Here is a 20,137-nt window from a genome sequence, read left to right on the forward strand (position 1 = left end):
AGGGCGGGGGTGACCACAGCTGAGAAGAAGTTTAGCGACCTTCCTGACAAACAGTAAAGAGGTTTGTCATCTAAACACCCCCCGAGAGAACAGCACACCTCCTCCTATGGTACTCCCGCAGGTATGCAGGTTAAGCTGGCTCGGGATCCTACGGGAGGACGAGGAAAAACCCAACCATAAGCTCACAAAGGTAATAATCCGTAATTTAGATTTTATAGCATTTTCTGATCTTTTGGTGGATACTCTCCCGAGCTACTGTGCACCGAGCCCAATCTGAGAATCATGATCAATGAGTACGGGCAGCAAATGCTAAAACAAGAACTGGACATCATCCAGGCTAATACCAACTCGGAGATAGGTGCATCCGAGGCAACACACCTCGTGCCTTCTTCATCAATCCCCACGCAAACAGATGGGGCTGCAACTGAGCCGAGTCTTGCTCCGGACATAGCTCCTTCGCAAAGTTAATTGGGGTTGTGTTGGTCTATATGGCCTCCCTTTTGTTTGTTGTTTTTTTTCTTTCGAATACAGCTAGGGCTTTTCTTGGTCGTGGTGACCGCCCTGTTTTTTATCTAGTTCTATTTTTCCGTTTGGCTTTGTCATTTATTTTTAGCGAAGTTTAAGTGAACGCACTCTATCTCGAACTTGTGCTAATAGGCTCGCAAACTTTGGTTTAATAGAGTTACGAAGTTAGACTACTGTTTCCTAGAGTTACGAAGTTAGGCTTTGGTTTAATAGAGTTACGAAGATAGACTTTGGTTTAATAAACTTACAAAGTTAGACTTCGGTTTAATAAAATTACGAAGTTAGACTTCGGTTTAATATAATGACGAAGTTAGACTTCGATTAAATAAAATTACGTAGTTAGACTTTGGTTTAATAAAATTACGAAGTTAGACATCGGCTAAATAAAATTACGAAGTTAGACTTTGGTTTAATAAAATTACGAAGTTGGATTTTGGTTTCATAAAATTACGAACAGACATCAGCTCATTGATTTGCGAGGTCACATTTTGGTTTATGGAAACTTGCGATATAATTTGAGTTTTTATTTGAGATTGCTGAACCCAAAGCGGGCTGCCTACGTACCTTTTATCGGATCAAGCCAGTCGTAGTTCGGAACAATATTTGCTCGAAAAGGTTAACTAATTGTAAAATCACTTGAGGTGCAAAGAATTCAACGAACTTGGGATCAGACTCCCTTTGGAATCCTCCAATCGGTAGACGCCATTCTGCACTTTGGGAACTATCCTATATGGACCTTCCCAGTTGACTCCTAGCTTTACCGCAATTCTCTCTGCAGTGTTCTCGTGAACCTTCCGAAGCACCAGGTCTCCCACGGCTAACGGCGTCCTCCGAACTTTGGAGTTGTATTAGCGAGCTACACTGTTTTGATAGTTTTGCATCCGAACTAGAGCTCGATCTCGGCACTCGTCAATGATGTCCAGTGCATCGCGTAGGAACTCATCATTTTCCTCAGTCCGAGCTAGGTTTAGAGTTGTATGAACCCCCGGTACCTTCATCTCAGCTGGGACTACGACATCAATTCCAACATCAATTATGGTCGCTCGTTAAGGTGTGGTCCAGATTGCCCAGAGCATGGCATGTAGCTAGTCTGGCCACCTTCCCTTGTGGACGTCCAATCTCATTTTTAAGTTAGATAGTATTACTTTATTCATGGCTTCGGCCTAACCATTTCCCTGCGGGTAACACGAGATTGACTTGCTAAGTCGTATTCTCTACTCTACACAAAAGTTCTCGAACTGCCAAGAGAAGAACTTCGAACCGTTGTCCATGACGATTTTGTGAGGTATACTGTGCCGGCAAATTATATCCTTCCACACAAACTTATTTACTTGAGCGTGGGTTATGGTTGCATAAGCCGCAGCCTCTACCTACTTAGAAAATCAATCAGTGAGAACCAATATAAACCGAACTCCCCTTGGCCCCCCTATGTAAGAGCCCGATAATATCCATCGACCATCTCTTAAAACGGTACAGTTCTGATATTGAGGACAACAGCTCCGTGGGCTGGTGGATCGACGGAGCATTCATTTGGCACTTATCGCAAGTCCGTGCGTATTCCTTGCAGTCAGCGAGCATGGTGGCCCAAAAATACCATTGCCTTTTTATCTTGAAGGCCAGAGTATGACCTCTAGAATAATTGTTGTTGGCACCATTGTGGATAGTTCGTATCAATGCGACGAAATCCTCACCGGCTACACATGTTAGATATGGACCAGATACGATACGGCAGACTGACACCAAGAGCCAGTGTCGGTCGACACTTGGCTGGTGTTGGTCGACACCTCCCTTCCAGCGAGACTATGTGTTGTTTCTTGGTTTGTATGCTTTGTTTGTTGATTGTTTTGGACATTGGTATCTCAGTTGCTTCTGCGTATAACCCAGTAGATGGGAGGATTGCCTCACTGAGTGTGTATAAAATACTCATGCATCTCAATTTGTATTTGTAGTGCAGGTAAAGGAAAAGTGTGATCATGGAATCAAGGCAATGAAGAGGATGATGTTCTAGGGACTCGATTGGATGTTGTCTGACATTGCTAGGTTGTTAGAGTTGGGTCAATAGAACATTGCTAGGTTGCTGGTTTCATGTTTCCTCATGATTGGTTATTGGATTATTTGCTATGTTTTAATATTGGTTATCTAATTATTGGATATTTATTGGTTTAATGTTATTGTTATGTTATTTGCGGTGGTGTGTTTGTCGTTAGGTGGCTAGTGGGTATGGGACCACTAGTTGTAGAGAATTTATTACTATTATTATTTATTATTTACGATTTAACAAAACAAAAATGGGTCGGTCGTTTCAGTTTGGTATCAGAGCCATTTTACGGTTCTAGGTTTGGGTTCAATAGGCTTTGTGCTGTAGATGTTTGGGATTTGCATGCTTTGATTGATTATGTGAGTTGGGCAATTGTGTGTGGCATGGAGTCCTAGAACATCCCGTTTGAGCCTATTGTGTGATTCCACGGTGAGTTATGTTGGTTATTGTGTTCTAAATAAATTGCTTGCTTACCTTCTGTTCATGGTAGTGCAGATGGTTAGAGAGGATGTTGTTGTTGGTCATGGTCGTGGACGCGGACGTGGTCGTGGTAGGGGCAGAGACCCAGTGGTTAGTGATACTGTGGACCAGAGTGTGACAGCTGAGGGTGTTCGCGAGTCGCAGAGTGTGCAGGAGGATTCCATGAGTGTGGCCGGAGGGAGCGGTATTGGTGCTCGAGAGGCCGGTGATGCTAGGGTCCCGGGTGTGGGAGATCCAGCAGGTGGAGTCTCTGGAGTTGATTTTGCGGCTTTGTTAGCACAGGTGTTGGAGCGGTTGCCAGCAGTGGTATCGGCTCAGGCAGAGGTAGTGCCACTAGTGGTGGCGGAGGACCGGCAGCCAGTGGCTGCAGATGCGGGAGCACATGGTCATTATGTGTCTATGTTGAGGGAGATGTGTGGCATTGATACTGTGCGGTTTTCAGATGGTACAGATCCTACTGCTCTAGATGCGTGGAGTACGAGTGTGGAACGTTACTTCCAGACTCTGAGATGTTCCGAGGAGTTTTGGGTGGACATAGGGGTTCACCATTTGATTGGTGATGCACAGGTGTGGTGGAGATCAGTGGCTGCTAGGATAGTGCAGAGGGAGATGACTTGGGCTCACTTCGTGGAGGATTTCAACCGCAAGTACTTTCTGAGAGAGGCATTAGACCGGTTGGAGGTGCAGTTCCTTCAGTTATCTCAGGGGACATAGTCAGTGCGGGAGCTAGACTTGGAGTTCAGTCAACTTCTGTCTTATGGGTTCGTGCTATGGAGTCTAAGGAGGCCTAAATCAGGAGGTTTATGAGGGCTCTTCGTGATGACTTGAGGGTCCATTGTAGCGGACGGAATTATGGTACGCATGCAGAGTTGGTGGAGACTGCAGCAGAGATTGAGGAGGATATTCGGGCATAGGTCTAGCGGTGCAGCCTAGGAAGGCTCATCATCATGGAGGTGCTAGCAAGGACGACAAGTCTGCGCAGGGAACCAACAGAAAGTCGGAGGCTACACAGAGACCGAGTGGTGCAGGGTGCTTTGGTTCGGGGAGCATGGATCACAAGGTAACTACCTGTCCCCAGAGGAGTTTTCTGACGGCACCGGTTCGTGTATGCTAGCATTGTAGGGAGCCTGGGCACATAAACCCCAAGTGTCTCAAGTTGCAGCAGATAGCTGTGGCAGTGGTGCAGCATGTGGTGCAGCCTAGAGTGCAGCAGGTGGCACAGATTGAGCAGGCGCCACGAGTGTACACGACGGTCGAGCTTGGTGGAACCAGTGCCGAAGCGATCACATGTATAATTTCTGGTAATTAACTTTGTGAATTTCAGTAGTTTTAGATTTTATGTTTTACTTGTGATAAAGTGTTAGGTATTCAACACATGAGGTTTGTGTAGGGACCTTGTTTGTGAGCGGGTTTATGTCCCATGTTATGTTTGATTCTGGAGCTTCTCATAGCTTCATTACTCTGGAGTGTGCAGAGAGTGCTGATATCCGTGGAGATCCCGGGGAACGTACAGGAGTGGTCAGAGTTGCGGGAGGCAAGTTTCTAAGTGTCATTGGACGAGCGAGAGGAGTGGATATTCAAATCGCAAGAGAGTTATGGCCAGCGGATTTGCTTATCAGTCCAGTGTAGTTGTATGATGTTATTCTCGGGATGTATGTGTTGCATCGGCATATGGTACATATGGATTGCCATCGGGGTAGAGTGGAGTTTGAGCGTCCAGGATGGAAGTTGGTTTTTCTGAGAATTAGACCGACTTCAGGGAGTCTCGTGATCTCGGCCATGTAGGCTGGGAAGATGATCGAGAAGGGCCGTGAGGCTTATTTGGTTACTATATCAATGCCAGAGTTAGTGGGGTAGTCTACGGTTAGCAGTATTTAGGTTGTTGAGGAATTTGAGGATGTGTTCATGTCATTGCAGGGATTATCACCATCTCGGTCTGATCCTTTCATGATTGAAATGGAACCACGGATGATGCCGTTATCCAAGGCTCCTTACAGAATGGTTCCAGCAGAGATGGCAGAGCTGAAGAAGGAGCTGGAGGATTTGTTGAGCAAGGGAATCATCCGTCCTAGTGTATTACCGTGGGGAGCGCCGGTGTTATTCGTTAAGAAGAAGGATAGGAGTTTCCGCTTGTGCATTGATTATAGGGGTTTGAACCGGGTCACTGTGAAGAACAAGTACCCTCTTCTCACGATCGATGAGTTGTTGGATCAGTTGAGGGGTGCTACTTGGTTCTCCAAGATAGATTTGGCATCGTGTTATCATCAGATCCCGATAGATGAGGTAGATGTGAGGAAGACTACATTCAGGACGAGGTATTTACACTACGAGTTTGTGGTGATGCCTTTTGGGTTAACTAACGCGCCAGCAGCGTTTATGAGGTTGATGAACAGCGTGTTTCAGGAGTTTCTGGACGTGTCTGTCATCATCTTCATCGATGATATCCTGGTATTTTCTAAGAGTCCTGAGGAGCATGCAGTGCATTTGAGGGCAGTTCTGGAGAAGCTCGGGAGCAGAAGTTGTTTGCCAAGTTGAGCAAGTGTAGTGTATGGCAGCGTGAGATGAGTTTTCTGGGTCACATTGTTTCTGCAGAGCGAGTTTCTGTAGATCCGGAAAAGATTCAGGCTATCAGGGATTAGCCTAGACCGCATAATGCCACAAAGATTAGGAGTTTCCTTGGTTTAGCAGGTTACTACAGGAGATTTGTGCATGGCTTTGCAAGTAAGGCACGCCCAATGACTAAGTTGACGGGGAAGGATGTCCCTTTTGTTTGGTCACAGGAGTGTGAGGAGGGCTTTGCAAGCCTTAAGGAGATTTTGACTACTAAGCTAGTGTTGGATTTGCCTGAGCAGGGAGAACCCTATGTGGTTTATACAAATGCATCCAGAGTTGGTTTGGGGTGTGTGTTGATGCAGCATGAGAAGGTGATTGCCTACGCGTTGCGACAGTTCCAGAACCATGAGGACAACTATCCTACTCATGATTTGGAGATGGCTGCTGTATTTTTTGCCCTGAAAATTTGGAGATCTTATCTTTATGGTGCAAAAGTACAGGTCTTTACAGATCATAAGAGCCTAAACTATATATTCACTCAGCCCGAGCTGAACTTGAGGCAGAGGCGGTGGATGGAGCTATTGGCGAATTATGATTTGGAGATAGCCTATCACCCTGGTAAGGCTAACTTGGTTGCAGATGCTCTGAGTCGGAAGAGAGTAGCTTCGGCTCAGGAGCAGGATATGGAGTCTCCGGTAGGAGAAATCAGTGCATTGAGTTTGTGTGCTGTTTCTCAGGAGCCGTTGGGTTTGGAGGCGGTTGATAGAGCAGATCTTCTGATCAGGGTGCGGTTGGCTCATGAGAAGGATTTGGGGCTGGTGAATGCCTCTAAGGATATTGATTCAGAGTATCAGGTCTCAGCTAATGGTACTATTCTGGTGCACGGGCAGGTTTGTGTACCCAAGGATAAGGAGTTGAGGTAGGAGATCCTGAGAGAGGATCATGCGAGCATGTTTTCTACTCATCCAGGAGCGACTAAGATGTATCGTGATCTCAAGAGGTACCATCACTGGGTCGGGATGAAGAAGGATGTAGCTAGTTGGGTCGCGAGGTGCGATGTGTGTCAGCTAGTGAAGGCTGAGCATCAGGTTCCAGGCGGGTTGCTGAAGATTTTGCCCATTCCAATGTGGAAGTGGGATATGATCACGATGGATTTCGTGGTAGGATTGCCAGCGTCTCGGACATTTGATGCTATTTGGGTCATTGTGGACCAGTTGACTAAGACAGCACATTTTCTGGCCATTAAGAAGACTGATGGAGCAGCGGTCTTGGCTAAGATGTATGTGAAGGAGATAGTCAGGTTGCATGGGGTGCCAGCGAGTATTGTGTCTGATAGGGATTCTAAGTTTACTTCGGGGTTCTGGAGAGCATTTCAGGCAGAGATAGGCACTAAGGTGCATATGAGTACAACTTATCATCCCCAGACAGATGGACAGTTAGAGAGAATGATCCTGACACTAAAGGATTTGCTGAGGATGTGTGTGTTGGATTGGGGTGGCCATTGGGCCGATCACTTGAACCTCGTAGAGTTTGCTTACAACAACAGTTATCAGGCGAGTATTGGGATGGCTCCTTATGAGACTTTGTATGGGAGGCCATGCCGTACACCGTTACGCTGGACTCAGGTGTGTTAGAGGAGCATGTATGGTGCTAGTTTTGTTCAGGAGACCTCGGAGAAGATTCGGGTCCTCAAGCTGAACATGAAAGAAGCTCAGGATAGGCAGAGGAGTTATGCTGATAGAAGGAAGAGAGATCTTGAGTTTCAGGTAGGAGACAGAGTGTACCTCAAGATAGCCATGTTGCGGGGTCCAAACAGGTCATTGACAGAAACTAAGTTGAGTCCAAGGTATTTGGGTCCGTTCAGAATGATTGAGCGGGTGGGACCGGTAGCATATAGGTTGGAGTTACCTGAGGTTATGTGTGCGCTCCACAAGGTTTTTCATGTGTCTATGTTGCAGAAGTGTCTCCGTGAGGATGATCAGTTGTTGGCTAGGATCCCTGAAGATCTTCAGCCTAACATGACTTTAGAGCCGAGACCAGTGAAAATTCTCGTGAGGAGGATCAAAGAACTTTGGAAGAAGAAGATTCCTTTGATGAGAGTCTTTTGGGACTGTGATGGTGTTGAGGAGCAGACTTGGGAACCAGAGGCGAGGATGAAGGCAAGGTTTAAGAAGTGGTATGAGAAGCAAGCCGCGACTTGAACTTGTCTGGCCTGGTCCTATCTATAATCCGTGGCTCGAGCGGAATGGAGTATTCCAGCCCATCTCTCTTGTTTACTTTGTCGCTTAGGGGTGGTTTGCTGTGTGATTAAGTAACAAGATGAGGTGGTGTCGGGGGTACGAAATTTTCGTGAGGCGGTGGTATTGAGGGAAAGTTTCCTGAAATAGAAGTTTCTAAAAGTGGAAAGTTTCCAAAAGTGAAAAGTTCTAAAAAGGGAAAGTTTTATGTGGGTTATAATTTGTCCATTTTTAGTTGTTGTGAGCCTTGGAGGGGCTTGTGTGGCCTTAGTGGCGGACTTTTGAGTCATTGTGCCCATGTGGGATGGTCTTTTGAGACATTGTGGCGGGCTGTTTAGCGAATTGTGTGGCCTTTGTGGTGGGCTGTTTAGCCAATTGTGTGGCCTTTGTGGCTGGCTATCTAGCCAATTGTGTGGCCTTTGTGGCGGGCTGTTTAGCTAATGTGCCTGTTTAGGCGGTCCTTCGGGATGTGTGGTCTTAATGACGGTCCTTCGGGACGTGTGGCCTGTTTAGTCGATCCTTTGGGATGTATTGTCTTCGTGACGGTCCTTTGGCACAAGTGGTCTTCGTGATTGTCCTTTGGGACAAGTGGTCTTCGTGACAGTCCTTCGCGACAAGTGGTCTTCGTGACGGTCCTTCGCGACAAGTAGTCTTTGTGACGGTCCTGTTGAGGATATTTGGTTGGCCTTGGTGGCGGTCCTGTTTAGGACATTTGTTTGGCCTTGGTGGCGATCCTGTTTAGAACACTTGTTTGGCCTTTGTGGCGGCTCTTGTGGCATGTATATGATCCTTGTGTGGTCATGAGGTATTCCAGTGAGGGGATATGTGGTTGGTAGGATATTGTGATGTTTTACGCGAGCCACGGGAAGGAAACCTGGTTAGGGATAGGACTCAGACGTGTTCAGAATTGTTTGCCCGCGACTCTTTGGGGACTTTAGTTCTCATAGTACTGCCATATTCTGAGAATTTGTGGCTTGGGAGTATGGTTGGTAAATCGACTTCGGATGACGACCCGGGGACGCGTTGTAGGGTGGCAACCCGAGAGACAAATATTGGACTTCCTTTTATATTATGACATGCGGGTTTAGGCCTGATGAGGAGCCAACATTATGGCATGCAGGCTTAGGCGTGATGAGGAGCCAATAAAAACTCAAGGTTAAGACCTATGAGTGAAGGAAAGTCCGAAAATCGAGAGCAAATAATGCTTGGAACATGATTCTATCGCCTAGAGGTGACCTTCCGTAGATCTGTAGGAGGAGTGCGGGCCGTGGAGACGGTTGCACGGGAGTCCTTGGCTGATGGTTGTTCAAGATTTGAGGACGAATCTATGTTGGTGGGGGAGAATTGTAACATCCGCGAACCAAAATGTGCATTTTGCAGATGGGTGTTGATTGACACCATTGGTGGTGTCGGTCAACACCACTATTTTCTGGTTCGACCAGTTCGATTGAACTATTGATTTGGGTCGGTTTGGTTTAAGGAAAACCATTGAACCGAAGTATTTAAGTGGAATGTCGACAGAAGGGTTTTGGGAAAGTGTTTTTTGTCGCCGTTTAGAGATTTTTGAGAGAAAAGAGAGAAAAAAGCTTTCTTGAGTTTTTGGAGGAGATCGGTGAGATTCTTGGCTGTTCTTGAGTGATCTGAAGCTAGGAAGGTGCTAGGAGCTTGCTGGGAGTGAGGGATTCGTCATTGTTGGTTAGAAACTTCTTGCAAAAGAGGTGAGTGCACGACCATGGCTTATCTAACTATGAGATCTCCTTTGTCTTGCTTGTTTGGTGTTTTTGTTATGTTTTTCTTGCTTGTTTGGGTTGCTATAGGGTTCCTATGAATTCATATGGCTTTGGGATTGAGTATTTGACAGATTGGAGGTGTTAGGAAGCGAGATTCGACTCACAGCTTCGAGCGGAATGTGATTGCAGAGATAGTGTCGATCAACACCATGGGGATGTTGGTCGACACCAATGAGCAGCATCGGTCGCCATTGTGGGGTAGTGTTTTAATATTGGTTATCTAATTATTGGATATTTATTTGTTTAATTGTATTGTTATGTTATCCTCAGTTGTGTGTTTGTGGTTAGGTGGCTAGTGGGTATGGAACCACTAGTTGTAGAGAATTTATTATTATTCTTATTATTTATTATTTACTATTTTTTTTTAAAGGGTCGGGTCGTTTCACATGGTTTTCCCGAGCATCTTCTCGAACATCCTATTCATTAGGCGCTGATACGTGGTGCCAACATTTTTCAGCCCGAATGGCATTACTTTGTAACAGTACATTCTGCGGTCTGTAAAAAACGCCATCTTTTCCTGATTATCGGGATTCATGAGAATTTGGTTACAGCCGAAAAAGGCATCCATTAAAGATAGGAGTTCGTGCCCTGAGGTGGATTCGACGACTCGGTCTATGTGCGGTAGTGGGAAACTATCCTTTGGCAATGCCTTGTTTAGATCCGTAAAATCAACCCATACTCGTAACTTTCCATTCTTCTTTTTGACGACCACCGTGTTCACTAGCCATTCTGGATACTTCACTTCGCGGATCTCCCCCGCGTTAAGTAGCTGATCTACTTCCTTGTTGACAATTTCTGCTTGTTTGGTGATGAGCTTCCTCCTCTTCTGCTTGAGTGCGAAATGATGTCTAGGCTGATACCCATCATCTCGCCAACTGACCAAGCGAAGGTCGACATGTTATCCTTTAGGAAGGAAATTAATCCATCTCGGAGTTTGTTTCCCTAGCCAGCTCTGGTTTTGAATTTCTGATCCGGGTACTTATCATTGATAAATATGGCCTCTGTGAGGTCACCTCTGGGTTGCTTACGGACATGATTTCTAGCGACCTCGAGTTGTGGTTGCTATTGGATTAAAAACTTTTGACTTGCGAGATAACACCTTCGGGCCACTCTTTGGCTTTCCAGGATTTCCAGGAATCCTTCCGGAGTTGCGAACTTAACGTACTGGTTGTACGTCAACAGGACTGCCTTCATCCAGTATAGCCAAGGAGTTCCCATTATTGCATTGTAGGCTGCTGGTCGGTCAAAGACCGTGATACGGACAGTGTAATTGTCCCTAAGGACATAGATTTTTTGCTCGTTAACGAAACTAGGGGAGAAGGGGGACCCAAGATGTGCGTTTTATATCCAAAGAAATGACTAACGCGTCATCATGCGGGACGTCCAAGCTTTCAATTTCCTGCTCTAAGAAAATGATCTCGGGCAAGACGTTGCTAGTGACTCTCATTCGCTTCTGGCCCAAACTCACAAACTTTCACTGGTGATGTTTGATTGCCCGTATCGAGTTGTGAAGTAGACATGACCCTCCCATGATAACTTCCATCCTCTTCTTAGGCCCACCAACCCCACCAAACTGCTTTGGTTTTTGGGAGGTGGAACGTCTTCTTTGGCTTTGGGCGCTGCTTGGGCCGGAGCTGACGTCTGATCGAACTCATCAATGAACACACTCGGTGTCCCACGAGAGACAAACTTCTCAGCTAGAAGATGCATTAACTTTGTAAAGGTTCTTCAGGTTCTTTTTGAATCAATACAAAATAACAATGCTCCTTATCTTTGGGTTCAATATTTCCAGATAATACAGCTGTAGGTCGCGTAGAGGCAGAAGAAATTTGAGCTACTTGGTTCTCAAGAGTTTTAACATGTGTAGATTGCATCATAAACTTCCCATGAAGATCATTAAAAATACCATCTACTTTAATATTGATGTCAGCAACACTTTTGTTCTGACCTTGAAGAATCTGTCTCATCATCAATTTCATCTCAGTGTCACCTTCAAGAAGTGTTGCTCATAGGAGCTTGGACAGGAGCTTGGTATCCTCCTTGGTAATTGTCGAACTGAGATTTTTGCTGAAAACCCACCTTGACCATACCCATTTCATTGTCCTTTAGGCACAAATGACTGCTTGTAGTTTTCTTGACCCAGAGCAAACTGCTTGTGGTGGATAAACCCGATCATGCGGGTTCTCAACGTTTGTACTTTGATACGACAGATTAGAGTGATTATTGTAACCCTGGTTGAAACCATTGTTCTAGTAGCCTTGCTTCACGCAATTTAGCTCAGCTTGTAGTTCCTCAAAACCATCTCCAGCACCTTCCTGATAAACTTGACCATCACCAGAATCATCACAGAAATCCAAACTCCTCTCATCTCTTCTCAAAAGCTGCTCCACTTTTGCAGTCAACTCAGCAATATGTTATATGTTTTATTGTACATGTTAGTGGTTACTGATTTACTGTATGCTGGTTTATTATTGGTATTATAGTTGGTTAATATTGTTTTAAGCTGTTGATTTAATTAAGTATTATAGGATGTTTAGTTAATTATGTTTATGAAAAAAAATGGGTTGGTTTGTTTCAATAATAATATGACCAATTTTTGTAGCTTTTCAACTATTGTCACATTATTATTGTTACAAATAATAATTGCAAGAGTTAGATCCAATATATGACAAAATCATCTTTGTTATTTCTCTTTTGAATAATATGTTTCTATATTGTAGGAGGTGTACGTGCGAGATCATACTACTTTTATCCTTTTGCTGAATAAATAAGATATAATTTCGTGTACTAGTGGTATCTATTTTAGCATATTTCGGATTATAAATATGGTCGAACATGCCAAAACGTGGTTCGCGGCACGGGTATTGCCTATAGGAGAGATCGATAATTACTAATAAATTATATTCTTTTATTTCTTTTGTTCTTTATTTCTAATGAATTTACCTTTAGCTAACAACATAGTATTTCGATAAGTAATGGAAAATGAAAGAAGTTGGTATGGTCGAAATAGTTGTGGTTAATTCCAAAAAAATCCTGTCAAAAGGCAACGTCATTTCTTAATGAACATAATAATTTTTATGTCACCACATGCTTATATGGTTTCGTCTGAATTATCTTAGGCTACACTACATAGATTTCTTTTTGAATGAAATATTCAAGTGAATGATTGAAAACGAAGTTGAACTTTTGCTGTACATATATTTCTTTATGAAGTTGACCCGAAATGATTGGGATGGGTGCAGATTAATTCACATAACCAATTACATTCTGATGCTTCGACTTTCATAGGATAGTAATTGTTACCAAAAACACATGGTCCACGCTTCATAATATTCGTTAACAATTCATATACAAATGTCCCGGTGTCTTATTAATTCATATTGGGCCTGATTTTTTTTTTCAATCATTGGGCCACAACAGGCCGGCCCATTAGCCTAATCCCTAGGTTCGTAAGAAGCGGGACTCGATCCCGGGTGTGATGGTGCCTTGTGCATTAAGGATTTACTTTTGGTCACTGCACTAAGATCACTTCACTATTGGGCCTGAATTTTAAAAAGGAAGAAAAACAATTTCATTATCACTTTACATGGAAACTCTTTTTCAGGTCTATTTCCAGTTTCCGAAACGAATTGGAAACAGAAACTCGTGGAAGCATGAAAACAAAACACAGAAACACGATTCCTGAAAATTTTATGTTTGGAAACTTCATTTCTCTTTTGAAAACACGACATAAACTTTTTTTGTTTGGAAACTTGATAAATAAATAATTTGAAAATATAAAAATTCATTATACATATATATATAATATTAGTAGTGTTTTAATATTTATGTTTTGAATTTTTTGTTGTTTCAAATATTTTTTTTTAATATGGGTTTTATATTTGGTGTTTTATTATATATATTTTTATATATATATATATGTATACATGCGTTTCCAAAACGTTTCTATTTCCTAATTCTAGAAAAAAAAATTATTTCCTGTTTCCAAAACTTTTCACTTCCTCATATATGTTTCGTTCCATGCAACCTAGATTATCACTTGGTTAGAATTTTAAAATGATTTGAAAATAAAAGAAAAAAAATTAACGGGGTTATCAAGTCAGAAATTAAAACTTAAGAATTAGGAAAAAATCAAAATTCATATAAGAAATGTTGAAATTGAAAAATAAATTAAGAATCCAAATGGTAACAACGTTCAAAAGTAATTGAATGTGCGGAGAAAACAGTTTAAAGTGCGGCACGGTTCAACTACGGTATGTGTGAGAAAAATATATTTGCGGGATAAGTATGGTTAATAGATAATAATCAGTATTAAATAATATTTGATTGGTTCAAAATTTGTTTACAGTGCGGAATATATATTTTAATATATTAATAGCAATTATAAATTAAATTTTTTAGTTTAGTGTTAAGAAACATATATTTATAATATATCATTCGTAAACTTTTTAAATACCAAAATTTATATAAAATTAAATTTTAGTCATACATATAAAAATCATTATAATGATATGTCAATCAATATATACACATACATATTTATTACTAAATCGATTAACGAGTTGAATCATAAAAAATATAAAATACCATTATTAAAAAAATTGAATCTAAATCTATATTGATTGACATATCATTATAATGATTTTTATACCGTGTTAACATATACACTGAATTTATAATGATTTACATATCGTTATAATTTAGTATCCATTAAATCATTAAAATATATAATTTTTTTGTACTAAATCATTTACAGTTACATTATAAAACATACATAATATACTATATGACTTTTTTTTTGTCAAATATCTAAATATATGACTTATTAACTTATTTCATCAAGCGGCACTCAATACTATATTATTCAAGGTATGCATATTTCTACCTCTCTTCGAAAATAAATTATTGTTACTGACCTCTCTTCGAGTTTATGAGGACAGATAATAACTTTCACCTCTAAAAATTAAATGTCAATTTTTAAAGTTCAAAAAATTAGTAGCGGGATAAAATAAATACTTATTTCTGTATGGCTAATAAAATCAATGATCAAAAACAATCATCAGCTGAAAACGAATTTGAGCTTTTTCTGTGTATTTTTCTTTTCGAAAGTTGACCCAACATATTTGGGATGTGCAAAGATTTGATTCACATAAACCATAGCGCAAAATAAATTATGATCCTGAGGATATTATTTGTTATCAGAAAAGACATGCTTCACACTTCATAATATTCGTTAAAAAGTCATAACCTAAACTCGCTATTTACTTAAGTTCAAATATACAAATGTATCGTTGTCTTTTCGATTCTCATTGGACCAGAAGTTTAAAAATGAAAGAAAATGAAATTATACCAGGCGTAGCCCTGATTATAAACTAGTATATATATAAAAATGATCAGTTTACTAATTCGTATAAATAAAACAGTCATCATCCAAACTCGCTACAGCTATACATAGTTCACATATATATATATATATATATACACGACATTGATACTCTAAAATTATTATCTGAGGTTTAAACGGCTCTTTGAGTTAAGAATACGTGGCTTATGCCCTTCTAAATACAGATTCCTATAATCTATAGCCTTTTTCACCATTCTATAATCTATAACCACGCATGGCTTTTTGTTGCAGAGTTAGTTAATCCAATTGCAAATGTCACCAGACCGTCAATGAGCTTTAAGCGCGGTTAAAAGACAAACCACAGCTTATAGGTCAACCAAACTGTCAATGAGGTTGCAACACAGCTTAACCGAAGGAGCACCTAATGCCACATTCAACAAGTTAGGCGCGTTAACAACAATACCAAGCTTCAAAGCATCTTTGAGGGCATGTCTGATGCAGTGTCGTGCTTACTTGACATAAAAAGGGGCAATAGCCCGCATTTGATAAAGGAGCAACTAAGGGCCATATCCTTAGTTTTTTTAGGCCGCATTTGATAAATATTTTTTAAAATTTATTTAGTTAATTTTAATATTTAAGTGTTTAAGTAAAATTTTGATCTTTATCATCATTATCATTTTTTATCATCTTTTATACTTCTTAATATTTGATTCAAAATATTTTTCGGTTAATGAAAAGAAGGCAAGGAAACTATCGAGAGAGTTTCTATGAGGTTGAAATAATATTGTAGTTTTGTTTGTGATATATCATGGTTTTTAGGTATTTTTAGCCATGATATAAGTCTTATTTATAGAGTCTTTTTGGTATTTTTAGAATATTTTGAGTTTTTATAGGATTTAGCATGGATGGGAGCTTAATGGAGCTAAATAGGAGGATTTGGAGCATAATCAAGCATTGAGGCTGAGCTACGAAGTTGGGAGACATGTTCATAAGGGTGCATCGATCGACACAACATATGCATCGATCGATGCTAAGCCAAATACGAAATTGGAAATTCACTCACAAGTTTTGAAGATTTACAAAGCTGCCCCAAAGTTTTCTATATTTGCATCATTAGTCCCTGGACGTGTTTAGGAATATAAATAGGATTTTTATGGTCATTGTTTAGACCTAAGCGTTATTTTTTCCTGCAACTTTTGAGAGCAAAACCCTGAGAGATTTTTAGAGAGCTTTTGGAGAGAAGAATCACGACTCCTTCAGAAAAGATTCAGAACTCTTTTTCTTCTCCCTTTAATCTCTTAATGCTATTTATTTTATTCATGATTTGTGTTCATATAATTATGTCTGAGTAGATCTGCTTGTTAGGTTTAGGGTTTCTCATTAGGGATTTCATGGATTGTTAGATCTGTTAATTTAGGATTCATTAGCTTTCTTGTTCTTCACCATAGGTTGTTCTTAATGCTAGATCTTTGATTAGTCATCTGGATTTAGGTCTTAGGATTATTGATTGATATGAGAATATAATTGATTTTCCTGACAAAAACCTTTGGTGAGCAAAATTACTTTTTGCAAAGAGATTTGAATTAGTGATTTTGTGAACTTATCTAAACTTGATTTTATTGCTGGTTTTTAACTTAAATTTTGCAAAGAGATTTAGATTTTTGGGTTTTAAAACTTAGATAAGGTAATAATATTTGCAAACAGAACTGATTAATTTTATAATTGTGTTTAGAGTTCAAGAATGGTGCTTAATTGTTGAATCCTGCTTGTTTAATTAATTAATCTGATTTTCCATGATTTCCTGAGAATTTCCCTAGGCCTAGCATTAATTCTTATTGATTTATAACTCTTTTATTTTCTGTTTTTGCATTGCTATTTAAATTACAATCTTGGTTTAGCATAATTAAAAGAATAATAAGTCTATTGTGTGAATCTAGAGTTCTTGTGGATTTGATCCCTAAGTACTATAATTGATCTCTTAATTTGAGAAAGTAGCTCTAGGGTAAACTTGAGCATATCAAATTATGGCACCGTTGCCGGGATCTCTTTTGATTCACCACTAGATTAAAATCTTTGATTTTGTCTAAATTTTTATTTTTCTGTTTTACTCACACGCTTCTGTTTCTTTTCTCTTGTGTGTTTCAGGATACATGCCTAAGCCTAGCACCAGGAAAAATCCTACTGGTCCAGTTGTTAAGCTTACAAACCAAGAGTTAGGAGAATTAGAGCGTGAAAACACAAAGGCAGCCAAATCAGCAAAGATGGTCAACCCAATCATATTGAGACCAGATGCGGCTGGAGTTTTGAGGGATCAAGAGGGTCATGTGCGCAACGAATTAGGCCAAAAACTTGATGCTGATGGACGAGTCATTCAGGAAGAACTCGTCGTCGTTGATGAGAATGCAGATGGCATCGATCGACGCAATGTCAGCATCGATTGACGCAACCAGGAAGGCATCGATCGACGCAATGCTGGCGTCGATCGACGCAATGTCGGAGCTGGTGCGAATGGAGCCAATTTGGATGGTAACAACCAGCAGAACCTTCAGCCTAGACGTGACACCAATGGAGAGCTTGTCAAGACTCTTGCGGATTTCAACAGGCCAGACTTATTCTATGAGAACTGTTCCGCAATTGTCGCTCCTCCATTCCCAAGGTATGATTTTGAGCTGAAGCCTGCATACTTTGCTCTTGTTGGCCAAAGACCATTCCAGAACTTGCCACATGAGAAGCCTCTAGATCACATTGAGCACTTTGAGGACATAGTTACAAGCATTAAGGCTAATGGAGTCACTGAGGACTATCTCTACTGTAAGCTTTTCCCCTACTCTCTTGTTGGGGAAGCTTCTCATTGGCTAAGGCAACTCAAGCCAGGATCCCTGACAACCTGGCATGACATCAAGGTGGCATTCTTGAACTACTTCTATGATGATGCGATGTCTGATGAGCTGAGGATCAAGCTCTCTACCTTTAGACAAGGACCTGCTGAATATTACAAAGCTGCTTGGGTAAGATTCAAAGCATACCAGAGAGATTGTCCGCATCATGGGTTCTCAGAGGTGTAGTTGATTTGTATCTTCTTCAGTGGTATTAATTGGAGGTATCAGATGGTTTTGGATGCTGCTAGTGATGGGAACTTCAAGACAACGTACCCAGATGACGCTGAAACGTTGATAGAAAGGCTAGCATCAAGCAATAGCACTAAGAATGCAGACTTAGAGCGGAAGAGAGCACATGAAGGCCATGATTCAAATCAGTTTGCTGCAGTGAATGCTAAGTTGGATACAGTGCACAACCTTCTTGTTGGAAAGAAGTCAGTCCATTTTACTGAAGATGTTGAGATTTTTGAGCCAAAGCCAGAGACTACAGAAGCAGATGTCAACTATGTGTATGGAGATGGGTATCAAAATCAGAGATTTGGTCAGAAGAATTCATTCTCAGGAAATCCAAACAACAATTTCACAAGGAACTATGGACCTTCTTCTTACCAACCCCTCCCTCCACCCAATTCAGAGAGCAAGATGGAATCAATGATTGGACAGATTTTGGAAGGTCAACAGAAGTTAACAGTAGACTTCAATGAGAAGATTGATTCTGTATACACTGAGCTGACTGGGAAGTTTGATGCATTAAATACTCATGTCAAGAAGCTGGAGAATCAAGTGATTCAGACTGATGGGTCTGTTAAAAAACAAGAGGAACTTCTTTCTAAAAGAACTGAGAACATCAACCATGCTTGTAATGCGATTTTAGTGAAGGAAGCAGATGAAGATACGTTAGTGGAACCAGCATCGATTGACGCCATCACAATGCATCGATCGATGCAGTCACCATCCATCGAGGCAACCTCACTCCAGAACAAAAGCATCGATCGATGCTCCATCAGTATCGATCGACACCCCCCACAGACAGCTACGGTTTCTGTTCCAGTTCAACCATCCGATTCAGAAAAGCCATATAAGCCTAAGGTTCGTTTTCCTAAGCCTAGGAGGTCTAAGCAGGAGCTTGAGGAAGCTAGATGCAAGGCTATGACGGACAAGGTGATGATAGAGATGCCTTTGATTGATGCTGTCAAGTTTTCTCCTGGGATTAAGCGGTATGTGAAGAGAATGGTCATCAATGGTTTGAGTCTTGAGGAAGGAGCACTGCTTACAAAGGATGTCAGCTCAATTTTGTTGAAGCAGCCTCCACAAAGGAAGAAGGATAAGAAGCAGGAGGTGGTTGTCTCTAAGGAAGTAAATGCAGTGATTCAGAGTAGGATTGCAGAGAAGTTATTAGATCCTGGAAGTTTTGTGTTAGATTGCTCTATCTCCATAGGAAGGTTTCGTCACTCTCTTTTCGATCTTGGTTCTAGTATTAACTTGATGCCCCATTCTGTTGCTGTGAGACTTGGGATGACAGATTTCAAGCCGACTAAGATCTCTCTTATCTTAGTTGATCGATCTCGCAGAATTCCTGAAGGTGTCTTAGAGGATGTTCCAATCAAGATTGGAGATTGCATGATTCCCACTGACTTTGTGGTGTTGAAGTATGACAGAGAGCCTAGTGATCCTCTCATCTTAGGATGCTCTTTCTTGTCTACAGCTGGTGCAATCATAGATGTGAAGAAGGGACACATAGCTCTGAATGTAGATGATTTGGTTATGAGCTTTGAGATGGACAAGCTGAGAAAGGCTCCCACTATTGATGGTCAGACATTTTTTGTGGAGATAGCTTCTGATGATGATCCGCTAATAGAGCTTCCTGGAGACAATACTGCTGGGTATGTCAAAGAGTTGGATACTGCTGAGAAAGTGAGCAAACAAACTGTTAAGCTTGAAGATTGGAGTGGAGATCATCTAATCAGTACTAGAGACCATGATGAGGTTCTGATGCATGACAAGTCGCTGGTAGATGACGTTTTTGTAATGGAAACATGGATTGCTGAGGAAAGCTGCAGAAACGTTGAAGAAACACGAGTTGCAGGCCAAGCATTGATCGATGCAGCTGTTGCATCAATCAACACACCTTCCAGAATCGGATCCTTAGCTGCAAGTCCTAGACCTGTTGTAAAGCTGAAATCTCACCATTCCACAGTCCAGAACCCACAGGTAAGGCCAAGGTATGCATCTCCTTCTCCTAAACCTTCTCCATTCATCAATAAGAATTTGAAAGGTACAAAAACTATTGT

At 41.2% G+C, this 20,137-nt stretch overlaps 1 non-coding gene across 1 annotated transcript; it reads right to left on the reverse strand.

Annotated features, from left to right (window-relative positions):
* Nucleotides 1-17,912: 17,912 nt before the first annotated feature.
* LOC147948244 (small nucleolar RNA R71) lies at nt 17,913-18,019 on the reverse strand. The gene has a single exon (XR_015586227.1). It is a non-coding gene; the product is annotated as a small nucleolar RNA R71 (small nucleolar RNA).
* Nucleotides 18,020-20,137: the final 2,118 nt, after the last annotated feature.

The sequence above is a fragment of the Camelina sativa genome, chromosome 2 (genome assembly GCF_030686135.1).
Source record: "Camelina sativa cultivar CO46 ecotype springtype chromosome 2, ASM3068613v1".
NCBI classification, from domain to species: domain Eukaryota; kingdom Viridiplantae; phylum Streptophyta; class Magnoliopsida; order Brassicales; family Brassicaceae; genus Camelina; species Camelina sativa.